Genomic DNA, 13,924 nt, shown 5'->3' with positions numbered 1-13,924 from the left:
TTTGAAATTTTTTATTTTAATGTTCTTTTCAAAAGCAATTCTGATTTTTCCACAACATTAGGTAATTTTTGGAAAGGAAGAGAGAATCCTCCCCTGAAAGGTAAAACTCAATTTCAGGTTATCTTTGGAGATTTTTCGAAGTAATTAGAGGTTAGGGATTTTCCTCCAAAGTTTTTCAAATTAAAATCCTTTAAACTACTACCTATTGTAACTCACTAGGTTTGGTTTCAAAGATTAATTTCGTGTTAGTCAAATTAGTGTTTAGCTCAGGGTTAACCCACCGGATCCTGAGCTAAACACTAATTTGACTAACACGAAAGGTGGGTTGTCAGTTAGGTTAGCTAGTAGTTTATAGGAGGCACAGACTTCAAATGGTGAATAAAAATTAAGAGATCGTATATAATTAGTTAGGCATTAAAATACTTTGTCGCATAATATTTAAAATCAGTGTTTATTTTACAATTGGTTGTTTAGTTTGGGGTAATTCTTGTATTGGAATTGTAAAATAAATTTGATTTATTGGTTTGGGTAGGAAATCGTATGTAAATATGAGCAATTACTTTTGCTTTTTTTAAATTATTTAAAAATAAAGGGTCGTTACCTTAGTGAAAGGATGTTGATCCAGGGACCTTCCCCCAGAAATGTTTTGAAATTGATGGTCGAAAAGCGCCTAAATAAATGCATTTTTAGGACATCAATTTCCATTATTACTCCAATCGAACTACCAAAACTTATTTTCAATTTCTTAAAGGGGACGAGAGTTAAGGAGAGAAAAATTTTGAAGACCGTTCTTTTCAGACTGACTAGGGAAAAAGAAGGGGGGGGGGGGGGTGGAAAGTAAGAGAGGGGAACCTAAGTTGCAAAGCAATAAACTGCATCTGTGAAATATTTTTAATTTAAAGATTTCTTTTTGTAAGAATCTAATTTTCCCCCCAACATTATTTGCTTTTCTTTTTGTTAAAATAACTTCGCTTGCCCAAGACGCATTCTTTTCTTGAGTAAGGGTTTCAGAGCCCCTGACTCCTTCTGAACACCACGCCATCGCCTTGTGCCTTTTAACGCAGGATTCCCAAACTTTAACGATTCGCAGCACCTTTTGAAGAATTAGAATTTTCTCACGGCATCCTACTCTAGTTTTATGTACATATTATTATTACTATGGACACTTTGCCACGCCTCTTACCTCCTCCTGCGGCACCCAGTGATCTGGGCGGTCATTCCAAGCTCGTCAGCTTGCGAGATCAAGATTCTCGCTCACGTGATCGGTTGTGACGTAGGCATGTCGCAAAGTAGCATTCTAATCTACTCGAACCTAGCCGCAAGATAAGTTCAGATTAAAACTTATTTTCAAACCAAAAACCCTCAATCTTCATTAAAAGTAAACATGGAATGTTGAACAAGTTGTATTTCATGTACTTAAGTTGATCATCAAAAACCTCTTTTAAAACCATTTGTTCACAAATTGGAACATTTACTATAAGCTCTAAATATAATACAGCTAAGACTACGCGAACCTCAAAATGCATTATTTAAGTCGATATTACCATGGGTATGCAAAAATTTTATAGTCTACATTATTTGCGTTTGTTATAAAGGGTGTCCCAAAATTAACGCAAGATTTGAATTTGCCGCCATTTTTGCAATAAATTGTGGGCAATCTTGAAAAAAGAACAATTTGGCAGCTGAGGGTCTTGGGTTATTACAAATGGAGCGTTTTCGATTCTGTAATGCGTTTTCATTATCGAACAATTATTTGAAAAATAATGAAAGTTTGGGCGGGTCAAGCAGTTTACTGTTATTGGCGCTCGATATCGCAATTAGGTAATGCGCAGGTGGTTGTGGAATTGCTGACATAGACGCTTGACTTCAAATAACCCCATAGGGAGAAATCTAATGATGTAAAATCACACGATCTAGGGTATAATTCATATCACCGAAACGAGAGAGTACACAAACAGGAAATTCCTCATGCAGTGATTGAATTGTTTCGCTGGCTGTATAATAGCATAACACTCCATTTTTACTAACCCTAAACTCCCAGCTGTCAAATTGTTCTTTTTCCGTGGCTGCCAACAATTCACAGCAAAAATTGTGGCAAATTCAAATCTTGCGTTAATTTTGGGACACCCTTTATTTTAAATGTGAAAACTAAAAGTAATCATGAGCAGCATTAACTGCATCAAAATAATACAAAACTAAGAATTGTAACTTCGTACTTAGCGCTGCGCCCCGGAAAGTAAATTAAAAAGTTATGGCAAAAAAGGTCACGTTTTGGACTCTACATAAATGTCAAAAATACCTTGGAATACTCCATTAGGAACTTTTTAAAATCAAATTGAGTTCCAATGCAATGAAAAAGATAACCAATCGTTTATATACATATACAGTCGGATCTCCATATATCGAAGTAGCAAATTGCGGGGAAAAAATTCGATATATAGAAATTTTAATATATAGAAACGACCGTATTTTATCATAAAAATATCCTAAAACATTAAAATTAAAGCTTATTTTCATGCATGAAACCCAATTTCTAATTTATACGAGCATCGGATTAAACGAAACTTAATAACTGAAAAATTAACAGAAATTACATTTTTGTGCCTTCATACATCTTCATTCTTCGGCAGTTCAACTTGATTCGCAACATGAGGGGATTTTCGTTTTGACAATGTAATCGAGAGACAAGTAAAAAATCAATCTACTTAACTTGAATGATTTTTACTGAAGCTAAAAAGACTAGGAATGATAATCAACAGACAAAAAGAATAACTTGAAACTGATTTTACAGTGTTACTGGTTACAACTAAGATTTGAAATGAACTCGAGGGAATTTAAGAACTCCAGAATGGAACAACTACCTATCTATACTCACCCCTCAACCTCAGATTCCTTATGAGTTTCGTTGCAACCTTTAGTGAACATAATGTTCTTCCCCAACCTTCATTTTTCATCAGATAAACAGTCTAAAGCGGAAAAAAACTTCTAATATCTCAAAAAATAATTTCGATATATAGAGATTTTTCGATATATAGAAACGGTTTTTCTATGTAATGAACATTGAAATTTGCTGCGATTTCGATATATAGAAAATTTCGATATGTGAAAGTTCGATATATGGAGGCTCGACTGTATTTATTTATTTTCGATTCTTACTATGAAAAGTATGTTCTACCACATAAGAAAATTTTAGATTTTTCTCTCAGTTGTAAGTTTTTACTTTACAAACAGACCAAATTTTAAAATTTATGTTCTCACTCTTTTAACACTACAAACTCAAATGTTTTTAATCAAAAATATGTATTTTTTCTCTAAAACATATGAAAAGATGACACTATTGTGCTGCTGCCAAAATTGACCCCTTTGTTCAAGGACTCAGGGGTTAGAAATTGTCTCTTTTTCAAAATTTAGATTTACAGTAGAAGACCGTAATAACGCACACCTTGGGACCAGAGCTTTTGCGTTATACAGGTTTTTGCGTTATATAGATCATTTCACAAATTTTGAAACTAATGTTCAGAATATATCATATATTAGCACTTCAGAATGAGTTTTATCTGCAATGTGTATTAAAGCACCAATATTACAATTAGTTATTCATAAATAAATATGTTTCACAATCAAAAGAAAGTGCATCATCCTGCACTTCTGTTGGTTCATGGTTTGCATAACAACTGCATTTTCAAGAGCCATCTGGTATTTTCTATTTACTGTAAGTACTAATTTTCTCTTAAAAGTTTTGAATTAAGATGGAAAGATGAGAAACTATTTCAAAATTTGATTTTCCTTACAATTTTAGTGCTTGCAAAGCAAAACAGAGGGATTTTTTAAACTTCAAAACATATTGTTTACTTCTGAAAAGTTGTGCGTTTTATAGAGAATTGCGTTATATAGGTTGGCGTTATAACGGTCTTCTACTGTATTTAAGAATAAACAATGTTGCAAAAAATGGTACAATCCAGCAAATTGTACAAAATTATTACTTACGCTTAATTAAAAACGTATTACTTTAAAAACCGGTAAATTAGCCACTTTTGTTGAATTTTTAAATATCATGGCTTTTAGGTTTTATTTTGATGCGGTTTTGAATTCACTTTTACGAAATTTTTTTGAATGTCATGCCTTTTACGAAATTTTTTGGGATTTCCTGCTTTTTGCTCTCTGACCACTCTCTTCCCTGATGTTAAATGAAAACATTTTGAAAGTTAGATATTTTTTGTTGGGATTCTTTTAGCGTCAACCAATGCAATGAAATTTCCAGTAACCTTTTGCTGTTTAATAAGTAAATTTTTTTCGACTGGTTAAATTAGTAAAATTTTCTTTTTCCTTTTTACGTTACAGAAGTTTTGTGTACATCAAACCCAATTTCAATACATTTTGTATCAGCATTTCATATACACTTTGTCCAGGGCTGGTCCAAGGGGAGGGTTTTGGGGGTTAAACCCCTCCCATTGGGGAAAATATAATAAAAAAAACCAAAGAAAAGTAGATATTTGACTTAAAATTAACTTTAAGGTTAAAGTTTGTGTACAGCATTTAAAAAAAAAACATTCTCTTTGAAGTTTCGAAGCAATTTTTTTCTTTTTTCTAGTTTGTCTGAAAATAAGTCGTCAAATTGCTACTACTCCAGATGCCCCCCCCCCCCCCTTCGCTGTGCCAATAAAATTACGGAGCATCTCTAATTTTGTGTTCAGATCTTCAGTTTTGCTAAATTTCCAGAAAATGCCCTAAATACCTAACATCATTTAAATTGCATCCAAAAATCGCTTAAACGTGGTTTTGGATTTGTTTCAGTTTTTAAAGGTCCTAAGGTTACCAAATATCGTCACCTCAGAATAGTGATGTAAAAACCTGGGTACAGTGAAACCTGTGTAAGTTGACCACTTGCGGTGCAGTACTTTGGTGGTCAACTTAGACAGGTGGTCAACTTATAAAGGGGGCAATGATTTTTTTTTTGTAATTCTTACACCATGTAGTCATTTCTTGACTAATTGACATCTACTCTTTCTGTTCAACTCACTTTCATTGTTTAGCATTACTTAGAAACAATCTCTAAAAATATTTGAATATCTTAAATTATTATTTTCCCAGAATGACGTATAATGTGTCATGCAAATTTAAAATTTCAGTAAATTGATCAAAAAAGAAAAAGTCTTATTGTTTATGAAAAGTTACTCATTTTATACTAATAGTTCCTAAAAATTTATAGCTAATCAAAAATTACTAATTTTTCGCTTAACAACAAAAGAAAAGCAAGTTTGGAGAATAAAGGGGTTCTTAGTAGTTTTCCCAGGTGGTTAAACTCAAAAGGAGATTTAGTTATGCTGCTGTTTCATTTAGTTGGTAAAATGCTGGTCTAGCATCAAAAATATTCTTGGAAAGCTATAAAAAAAATAATTTGCTAAATAAAATTTTAAAAAATAAACCAAGTGGTCAACTTACAAAGGGTTTTTTACAATACTCCTAACCAAACTTGGTGCTCTTTAGTGGTCAAGATAGAGAGGTGGTCAAGTTACAGAGGTTTTCCTTCATTATATAAGATAGGACTAATTCCGTTCCTGACAAAAGTGGTCAATATAGACAGGTGGTCAACTTACAAAGGTGGTCAACTTTACAGGTTTTACTGTATTTATTTTTAGGGGTAAATGCCCAGGGTATATACCCGGGTAAATACCTAAAGTGGGTATTTACCTGGGTATTTATTTTAAAAATTTATATTCAACTAAAATACTTTTCTCTGTGTATTCCACTACGAATATATACAGGGTCTATTTCAAAAGTAACGCAATTTTTTTTGAAGTAATTTATTGAACAGATTTGCACAAACATTTAAAATTCTTCAAAGTAATGTCCTTCAGCTTCTGCCATGACTGGTAAGTGCCCTGAAAGGCATTTTTGGGGAATTCCCCATAAGGTCTTCTTCATAGCTGATTGGATCTCTTCTAGGGATGAAAAATGGGTTCATTTCAGGCCTACCTTAATCCGAGGAAAGAAGTCTGTCAGACTGTAGGGGGCTGGGACAGCATTTTCACTTGGGGTTTGGACAAATACTCGTGGACTCGCAGCTCATTATGGCACGGTGCTTCGGCACAAACTTGCCTCACACTTTTCTCATCACTAAATGTTGAGTAATGCGAAACACAGCAGTAGACGACATGTTCAGTTCATTTGCAACCATCTTGATAGTCAATCGAGGGTCAAAGTCTAACAATTGAGGAACACAAGCCACATTGTTGTCGGTTTTGCTGGTTGACAGTCGCCTAGAGCGTTGTTCATCTTGAACCCTCCGCCCTCTTTAGAAGTCTTTAACCACCTCGAAACTTATGAATAGGACAGAGAAGAGTTCCCGTAAGCCTCACCATGGGCGCCCATATAGGGTGCTGTTTAATAGGTAAATTTCTATCGACTGGTAAAATTAGTAAAATTTTGTTTTTTCAATTAATGTTTGAAAAGTTTTTTGTATATCGAACTCAATTTCAATAAATTTTGTATCAGCATTTCATATAGACTTTGTCATAACTGTGTTACATTTTATTAATTTGAATTTGTATTGGTTGAAATGTTCCACCCTTAGAATTCGTTGCAGTTGGATAAAATTGACATGACATGCATGTTAAATGAAAAAAAAATTGCAAGATAGATATTTTTTACTAGGATTATTTTACCATTAACCAGTGAAATGAAATTCCAATAACTTTTTGCTGATTAATAGTTAAATTTTTTTTTACTGGTTAAATTAGTAAAATTTTGTTTTTCCAATTTATGTTTGAGGAGTTTCGTGTGTATCAAACTCAATTTCAACTCATTTTTTCAGCATTTTATATACACTTTGTCGTAACTCGGTTAAATTTTATTGGTTTGAATTTGTATTGTACTAACATGCATGCTATGAAAATTTTTTGATGAATGAAAAATTTAATGAAAGACAACTTTAATTGTGTTATTGTATTAGGATGTTCAATTGAAACCTGGTCAGTGCGTCCAACTTTGCATTAGACGTTTATGGCTCCATGTAGCTGTGTGTGTGGTGACCCCATGTATAGGTAGAGAGACTGATGCAAGCACAAAGTTTGACTTTACATAGTGACTATGTCTACATGAGGAAGGGAAGGTTGTCATTTAACTTATCGTTCACAACAGAACAGGCAAGTTCACAGGAAAATTCAACTCAAACACGGTCAGTGTGTCTAACTTTGCATTAGACATAAGACTTTGCAGTAGACGTTGCCCCTTACTTCTAATGCCCAAGTTAGACGCATTGACCGGGTTTCAGTTGAATGTCCCTGCGAACTCGCCTGTTCTGTTGTGGACGAAAAGTTGAGTGTCAACCTTCTCTTAGTCGTACAGCCACACTGTCGCTATGTAAAGTCAAACTTTGTGCTTGCATCAGTCTCTCTACCAATACACGGAATCACCACACATGCAGCTACATGGATCCCCTTACGTGTTTTGCAAAGTTAGACACACTGATTGGGTTTCATTTGACAGCCCCTAATACAATAATTCAGGAAACAGAATAAGTAGAGTTTGAAATTAGATATTTTACTTGATGTACCTCATAAACATTACTGAAAATTTTTTATTAATTAAAAAATAATTCTTAATTAAAACCTAAAACAAACAATACTAATAGGAAAAAAAGTATGGATCATCCAACTACTGGTAATTTTCTGGATGAAAAAGAAAAGTACAGTTGGCTCTCTGTTTAACGACTTTCTCTATTCAACAACCGCTTTTCACCTTCCCAGATGATCCACTGTAGTGTTAAAAGCATTTTATTTAAGGACAATTTTTTGTGGTCCCTTGAAAGTCGTTAAACAGAGAACCAACTGATACCAAAGACAGAAGCTGGAAAATTCACTATTGGAATTTAGACATTATTTAAACATGCTTTATGTAAATTAAAGAGATTTATCAAATTTGATGAAAAATGCAATTTATTGGTAGAACTATGCTAATCTTGCTATTTTTTAAAGCTAACTACAGTAAAGAGTAAATTAAGAACTTTTTTCCTTTGGAGCAAGTCTTGCAATTTTTCTTTTGTTAGGGGATAAAACAACTAATAAATTGTTTTTCAAAAAAGCAGAATATTTTATTATGTAAATTACTTTTAATGCAACACTATTAATATAAATAATTGAAAGAGACAGCTGTTGTAAATTATATTTCGAAACATATAGAAGGTTTTTATGCTGTCAGATAAGTTATAATTTACTGCTGTGTGATGGCGTAAAGTGAAAAATAAATGTACGCCCCCGTAAAAACATCTAGTGCTGGATATCCTGTAAAAATCAATATCCTGCATTCCTAAAGGAAAATAAGTAGCAGAGTTCTGTAATTATCAATATTTTATGTTCTTGCCACTGTATGCATAGTATCTCAACTAATAACTGACTGGAAATTTTAACATAATAAAAATTAGGTATCTTCTAAAAACAGCATATCAGTTAAAAATTTTGGCTCCTTAAGTCAGAAATTATAAAACCTTTGAGAACAATAAATCGTAATCTATTTTAAGAACTGTAGTACCTTATTGGTATTAATTTCTTTTACTTTATTAATGCATTTTGATTGTCAAAATGGTTCGAAATGTAGTTAACTTTTTTCAGATTACAATTAGATTGATGTTAAGGAAAAAAATATAAAGATAAAAAATGAATGTCAATTAGGAATACAGTAAAACCTGTAAAGTTGACCACTTGTCTAAGTTGACCGCTTTTGTCAGGAACGGAATTAGTCCTATCTTATATAATGAAGGAAAACCTCTCTATCTTGACCACTAATATACACCAGCTTTGGATTGGAGAAATGTAAAAAACTAGGGATGCACCGGATATCCGGTATCCGGCTGATTTTTTAACTATCCGGAACTATGAGGTATCCGATCCGTCAAACCACTCCGGATCCGGATATCCGACAGTTTTTTGCAGGATATCGGGCAGTTATCCGGTAAAAATGTGAGAGATATCCGTCGGGTATCCGAATCCGGCAGGTAAGGGGGCATCTGATAGCCGGTATCCGGCAAAATCACTATCTGGTGCATCCCTAAAAAAAACCCTTTGTAAGTTGACCAACAGGCAAAAGCATTAAATTGTACTAGAGGTTTCATCAGTTATGCCTCAAATAAATAACCAGACATTTTAGAAAATCCTATGAATATTTATGTTTCCATCGAAAAACATTGACCTGATGTTATGTCCCAGAAAATGCGCCTAACTTCAATAAGGAGTTATTTTGTTGAAAAGTAGATTATTACCATGGTTACAAATGTTCAAGAAAAAATCAAATGAAGAATTTGAGTAACTTTCGACTTATGAATTTTTAGGAATTGTTAATATCAAGTAAGTTGTTTTTCATCAGTAACGACACTTTTTTTTTTTTTTTTTGATTGATTCACAGACATTTTAAATTTGTATGATACTTTACGAGTCATTCTGGTAAATAATCTCTAAAAATATTTAAACAACATTTTTTCTTATTGTTTTAAAGTAATGTTAAACAATGAAAGTGAGTTTAAAGTATTCCAATTAGTTAAAATGAATGCATGAGACAAGAAATGACAAAAGAAAAAAAATTCCTTACTACCCTCTATAAGTTGACAACCTGTCTAGTTGATCATCAAAGTGCAAGTGGTCAACTTACACAGGTTTTACTGTAATTGCAATAGCAATATTTTCTCTTTTTTCCCTCCCAGCTATGCAAATCTTAAAATATCAAGAAATGTATAAAAAGGATAATTTCTTATTTTAAATAATGTATATTTTTTTAAATTAAGTTTTTAATTAGGAATTGTCACATACGTACGTTAAAAATCTTTTTAATCTATCTTTATTTATTCCAATTGCTCATTTTTTTAATGCAGTTAATGGTTTTAGCAAAAATCACAAAAAATAAATAAATAGTTGTTTAATATCTGCCTGCATAGCAAATTCTACCTTTTGCGTTAATGTTATAACACTAAAGAGTATGATAAACCTGTGGTCATTTTGACGATGAAAGATGCTAATTTTAAGTACTCTATTCTTGAGAACAATATAAAATTTTGACTGAAAATATTATAAAGGGTTCTCGAGTACATCTAATATTAACTTTTCTAAAGAAAATCGAAAAAAAGGGAAGTTTTTAAAATCCTCACAAAATTACTTATTTTCCACGAAAACAAAATATAAATCAAGTAAAGCAAATGGCTAAATTTAACACCTAAATGAGGAAATCAGAATATTGTTAGCGGTTCAACCACGTACCAACAAATGAAAGTCGGAAAACGCTAGTTATGGTTCAACTTCATCCCAGCAATGCAAGAAACGAAAACCCGAGTTATGGTTCAATTTCACTCCAAGAATGCGACGAACGAAAACGTGAGTTATGGTTCTACTCCGCTCCAGTTATAGGGGAAAAGGAGAACACGATACATGGTTCAGATTAACTCCTATGGTTGGAGAAAGATGGAATGACGAATATGGTTCAACTACGCACGAAACTTGGGAGTTATATAAAACACCCTGTTTTGGTTCAATCGTGCACTGAATATAGGTTGCAGCAAATTTGCTCCTTTCTTTGGTGCAACGGTGGACGTAATTTTTAACAGTGTAGTGAATATAGAATGCACATATTGATCAGCTTTTTTTTTTCTTTTTAAATTCTTCTCTTGGCTATCCATTTTCTCAGTAAGTGAGTTTGTTTTAGCATTGAAGGAATTGGCTCATTTTGAAAAAATTGTTTTAGCAAACATTAAAAATCTTAAGTTTTGCAATCCCAACATTTCTTTTTTATTTATTTTTCACATTATAAATTAGAAGTAACATGGAGAGACATAACTAAAATATTAAAGTGCATTATTTATATTATATTGTCACTATTTCTTGATTAACAATATAATGCTACTTTATTTTCAATTAGGTTTTTGCCATTTTTTCCGTTTTTGCCGTTTTTTTTTCATTTTTGCCACGGTTTTTTCCACTGTCCCGGCAAAAATACCTTTTTGCCAGCAAAAAACCCAACCCTGGTACTTACAGTATGTACACTACAGCATTATTATAGTACTTAACAGTATAGATATAGCGCGACCAGAATGTTATCAGAATGTATTTTATTAACGTTCATATGTAAAATGAAAAAAAAAAAAAAGTTCAGAATCGGAGCAGTTATTTGTATAAACATAAACTAAAGCAAAGGGTTGTTTAGACTAATATAGTGGGTGAACGTCCGCTTTTAGTGATGCTAAAGGGATGAAATTCCATTCACAAAACCAATATTTAGTGTCAACGAAGCTCATTCTAACTTTCTGCCGCTCTTTTCCGAAAAATTTTATGTTGCAGGCGAGTAATTTGTGTCCGCACTAAAAAATTCATTACTCATGAAAATTCGCGTTATAGCCATTTCTCGTAAGTCGGATCGTGTTATAGCGGGATCCGACTGTAGTCCTTTTCAACACATTTCAACAACCTGGTAACAGCTTCACTCTTGGTAATACAGTGTACGGTGCCCCCCCCCCCCCCCACATCAGAAAAGGAGAGTCGCTATTCTCTTCATTTTCACTTCTGAACTTTTCAAAAAAAGAAAAAAAGATCATGATTTTTTTCTTTTCACATTTTTGAAGGTGTGTTGTTACATTTTTAAAGTTCTCCCAAGACTGGGGGGGCATTGACCCCCCTCGCCCCCCCATAAATCCGCCCATGGCTATGCGCGTCATAGAGATCCAGACATCCAGACATCCTCCGGACAGAGAAACTTTCAGTTTTATTATTAGTGAAGATTATGTGAAAAAGGGCTTAAAAACTTAATAGAAAATTTATAAAATCCAATTTTCGAAAACTCGCTTCGAGGTGCACACCCCCATGCTTTAAACTAATTGTGTGTCAAATTTCATGAAAATCGGCTGAACGGTCTAGGCGCTATGCGCGTCACAGAGATCCAAACATCTATACAGAGAGATTTTCAGGTTTGTTATTTAAAAAGTAAAGAAAAGAAGAAGGATAAAGAAGTAAAGAAAAGAAAGATAAAGATAATTTTCAGAACAAATTCTTTCTTATTTTATTAAATATCTGTGAAAAATGGGCTTAAAATTGTAATAGAAAAAGACCAAAATCGAATTTTCGAAAAATCGCTTCGAGGTGCACACCCCCATGCTACAAACTAACTTTGTGCCAAATTTCATGAAAATCAGCCGAACGGTCTAGGCGCGTCACAGAGATCCAGACATTCTCCGGACAGAGAGACTTTCAGCTTTATTATTAGTAATAATAATAAAGAGTAGGGGCTGTGGTAGCCCGATCGGTAGAGTGTCGGATTCGGGGCCGGAGGATCTTGAGTTCGAACCTCGATGGTCGAAGACCCACCGTCGTCATTAAAGGGGACTGGGCGACGTTAAATATGCTCGTGGTCTCAATGTCCTCCAAGTGAAACGATACCTCTGGGGGTGCCAGCACCAGGTAGCTATTAGCTCCTGGACTAGTTCTAAATTCTCATTAACTGTTCGATCCGGTGATGGTGCTTCCATCTATCGGTATATAAAATGATGGAGCAAGGCACTTAGTATGCAGTCCTCGACATAAATACAGTTGTAGTCAGTTGTGACTCTGAATAGGAATAGGAATGAAGAGTAAAGATAAAGAAGATAAAGATAAAGATTTAAATTTAAACAGCAAAGCATTAAATTCAAGTGGGATACTTCGATCGGTCGGAACATGACCGCACTTAAAACGCTTAGTTTCGATTTTGTTCGACATTTTTGCGTTTTTTAACATTTTTTTTTATTATCGACTATAATTACTGAGTTATTGAGGGATATGATGTCCCATTAAAGGTTTTTTCAAAGTTAATGTATATTTTTTAACATTCAGCCGGAGAAATGTTGTATTAATTTTCTTGTAGCTGTAATTTTATTTTGTACCAATGTTTGTACTTTGTTATTTTTGAATTATAATTTCCTGTCTTGTTCTGAACAATTGTAAAACAATTATTTATCAGAAATTTAGCGACAAAAAAAAAAATATCTTCGTGTTTTACCACTACCTTCTATATGAAAGCCCAATCACTGGTTTCGTCACGTGACCGAAAAAGGCCGAGAAAAAGAAGATTTCCCGATGAAAATCGTTTTTTTTTTTAATGTCTCGTAAAATACTAAAGCTATTATTTTGAGAACATTAGTTCACCAAAAATATCAACATAGATCAAAGGAGAAATCAAAAGTTAATTTTCTAAGTTTACGCTCTTTAAATTGAGCAAATATATAAGATAGAACGTAGGGTATAACAAGATTACAGTAACCAAATATTTCAATACATTGTATCATATTCGCATAATTTTTAAAGAGTCTTATTAGATTCGAAAAATAATGTCTTAGTTATCAGTATTATAACGAAGTAAACATAAATGAAAAATTTACATTTTAACTATCATAGACTCTTACTTAAACAGAAACAACATACTTTAAGTTTTCCCATCCGCTATCGTAGAAGTACGTACTTAGTAACGCAATGGCTATCACAATAAAGTATTAGTACAAATTCTGTAAATAGTAATTATTTTTTTGATTAATTTGTTGTAATCTGGCGTTTATTCCATTATTCTTCATCTAAAATTAATCTAGTAACTTAATCTGTAAACAGTTTCTTGTAATGAATATGCAACCCCCTTAGATTCGAATGAAGTATACGGTCCCCCATTTCTGAACGATAAGATTTGTGAATGGAATAAAAAGAAAGTATGAGAAATTTGTAGAACTTTGCAGGATTTTCTAGACATTTCTTCGCTCAGTATAAAACGCCGCACAGTGGTTCGAAACGACAAAAAAGCGGAAAAAATTTAATAATTTTGAATATTCTCAAAAAATGCTTTAGAAAATTTTTACATGGTAATATTTATCTTAATGCTTGCTAATCGTATTCACTGCAAAACCCCGATTTTACGTCCCTCGAATCTA

The sequence above is a fragment of the Uloborus diversus genome, chromosome 2 (assembly GCF_026930045.1).
Source record: "Uloborus diversus isolate 005 chromosome 2, Udiv.v.3.1, whole genome shotgun sequence".
In the NCBI taxonomy this organism is placed as follows: domain Eukaryota; kingdom Metazoa; phylum Arthropoda; class Arachnida; order Araneae; family Uloboridae; genus Uloborus; species Uloborus diversus.
Note: the sequence above shows the minus strand (reverse complement) of the source record.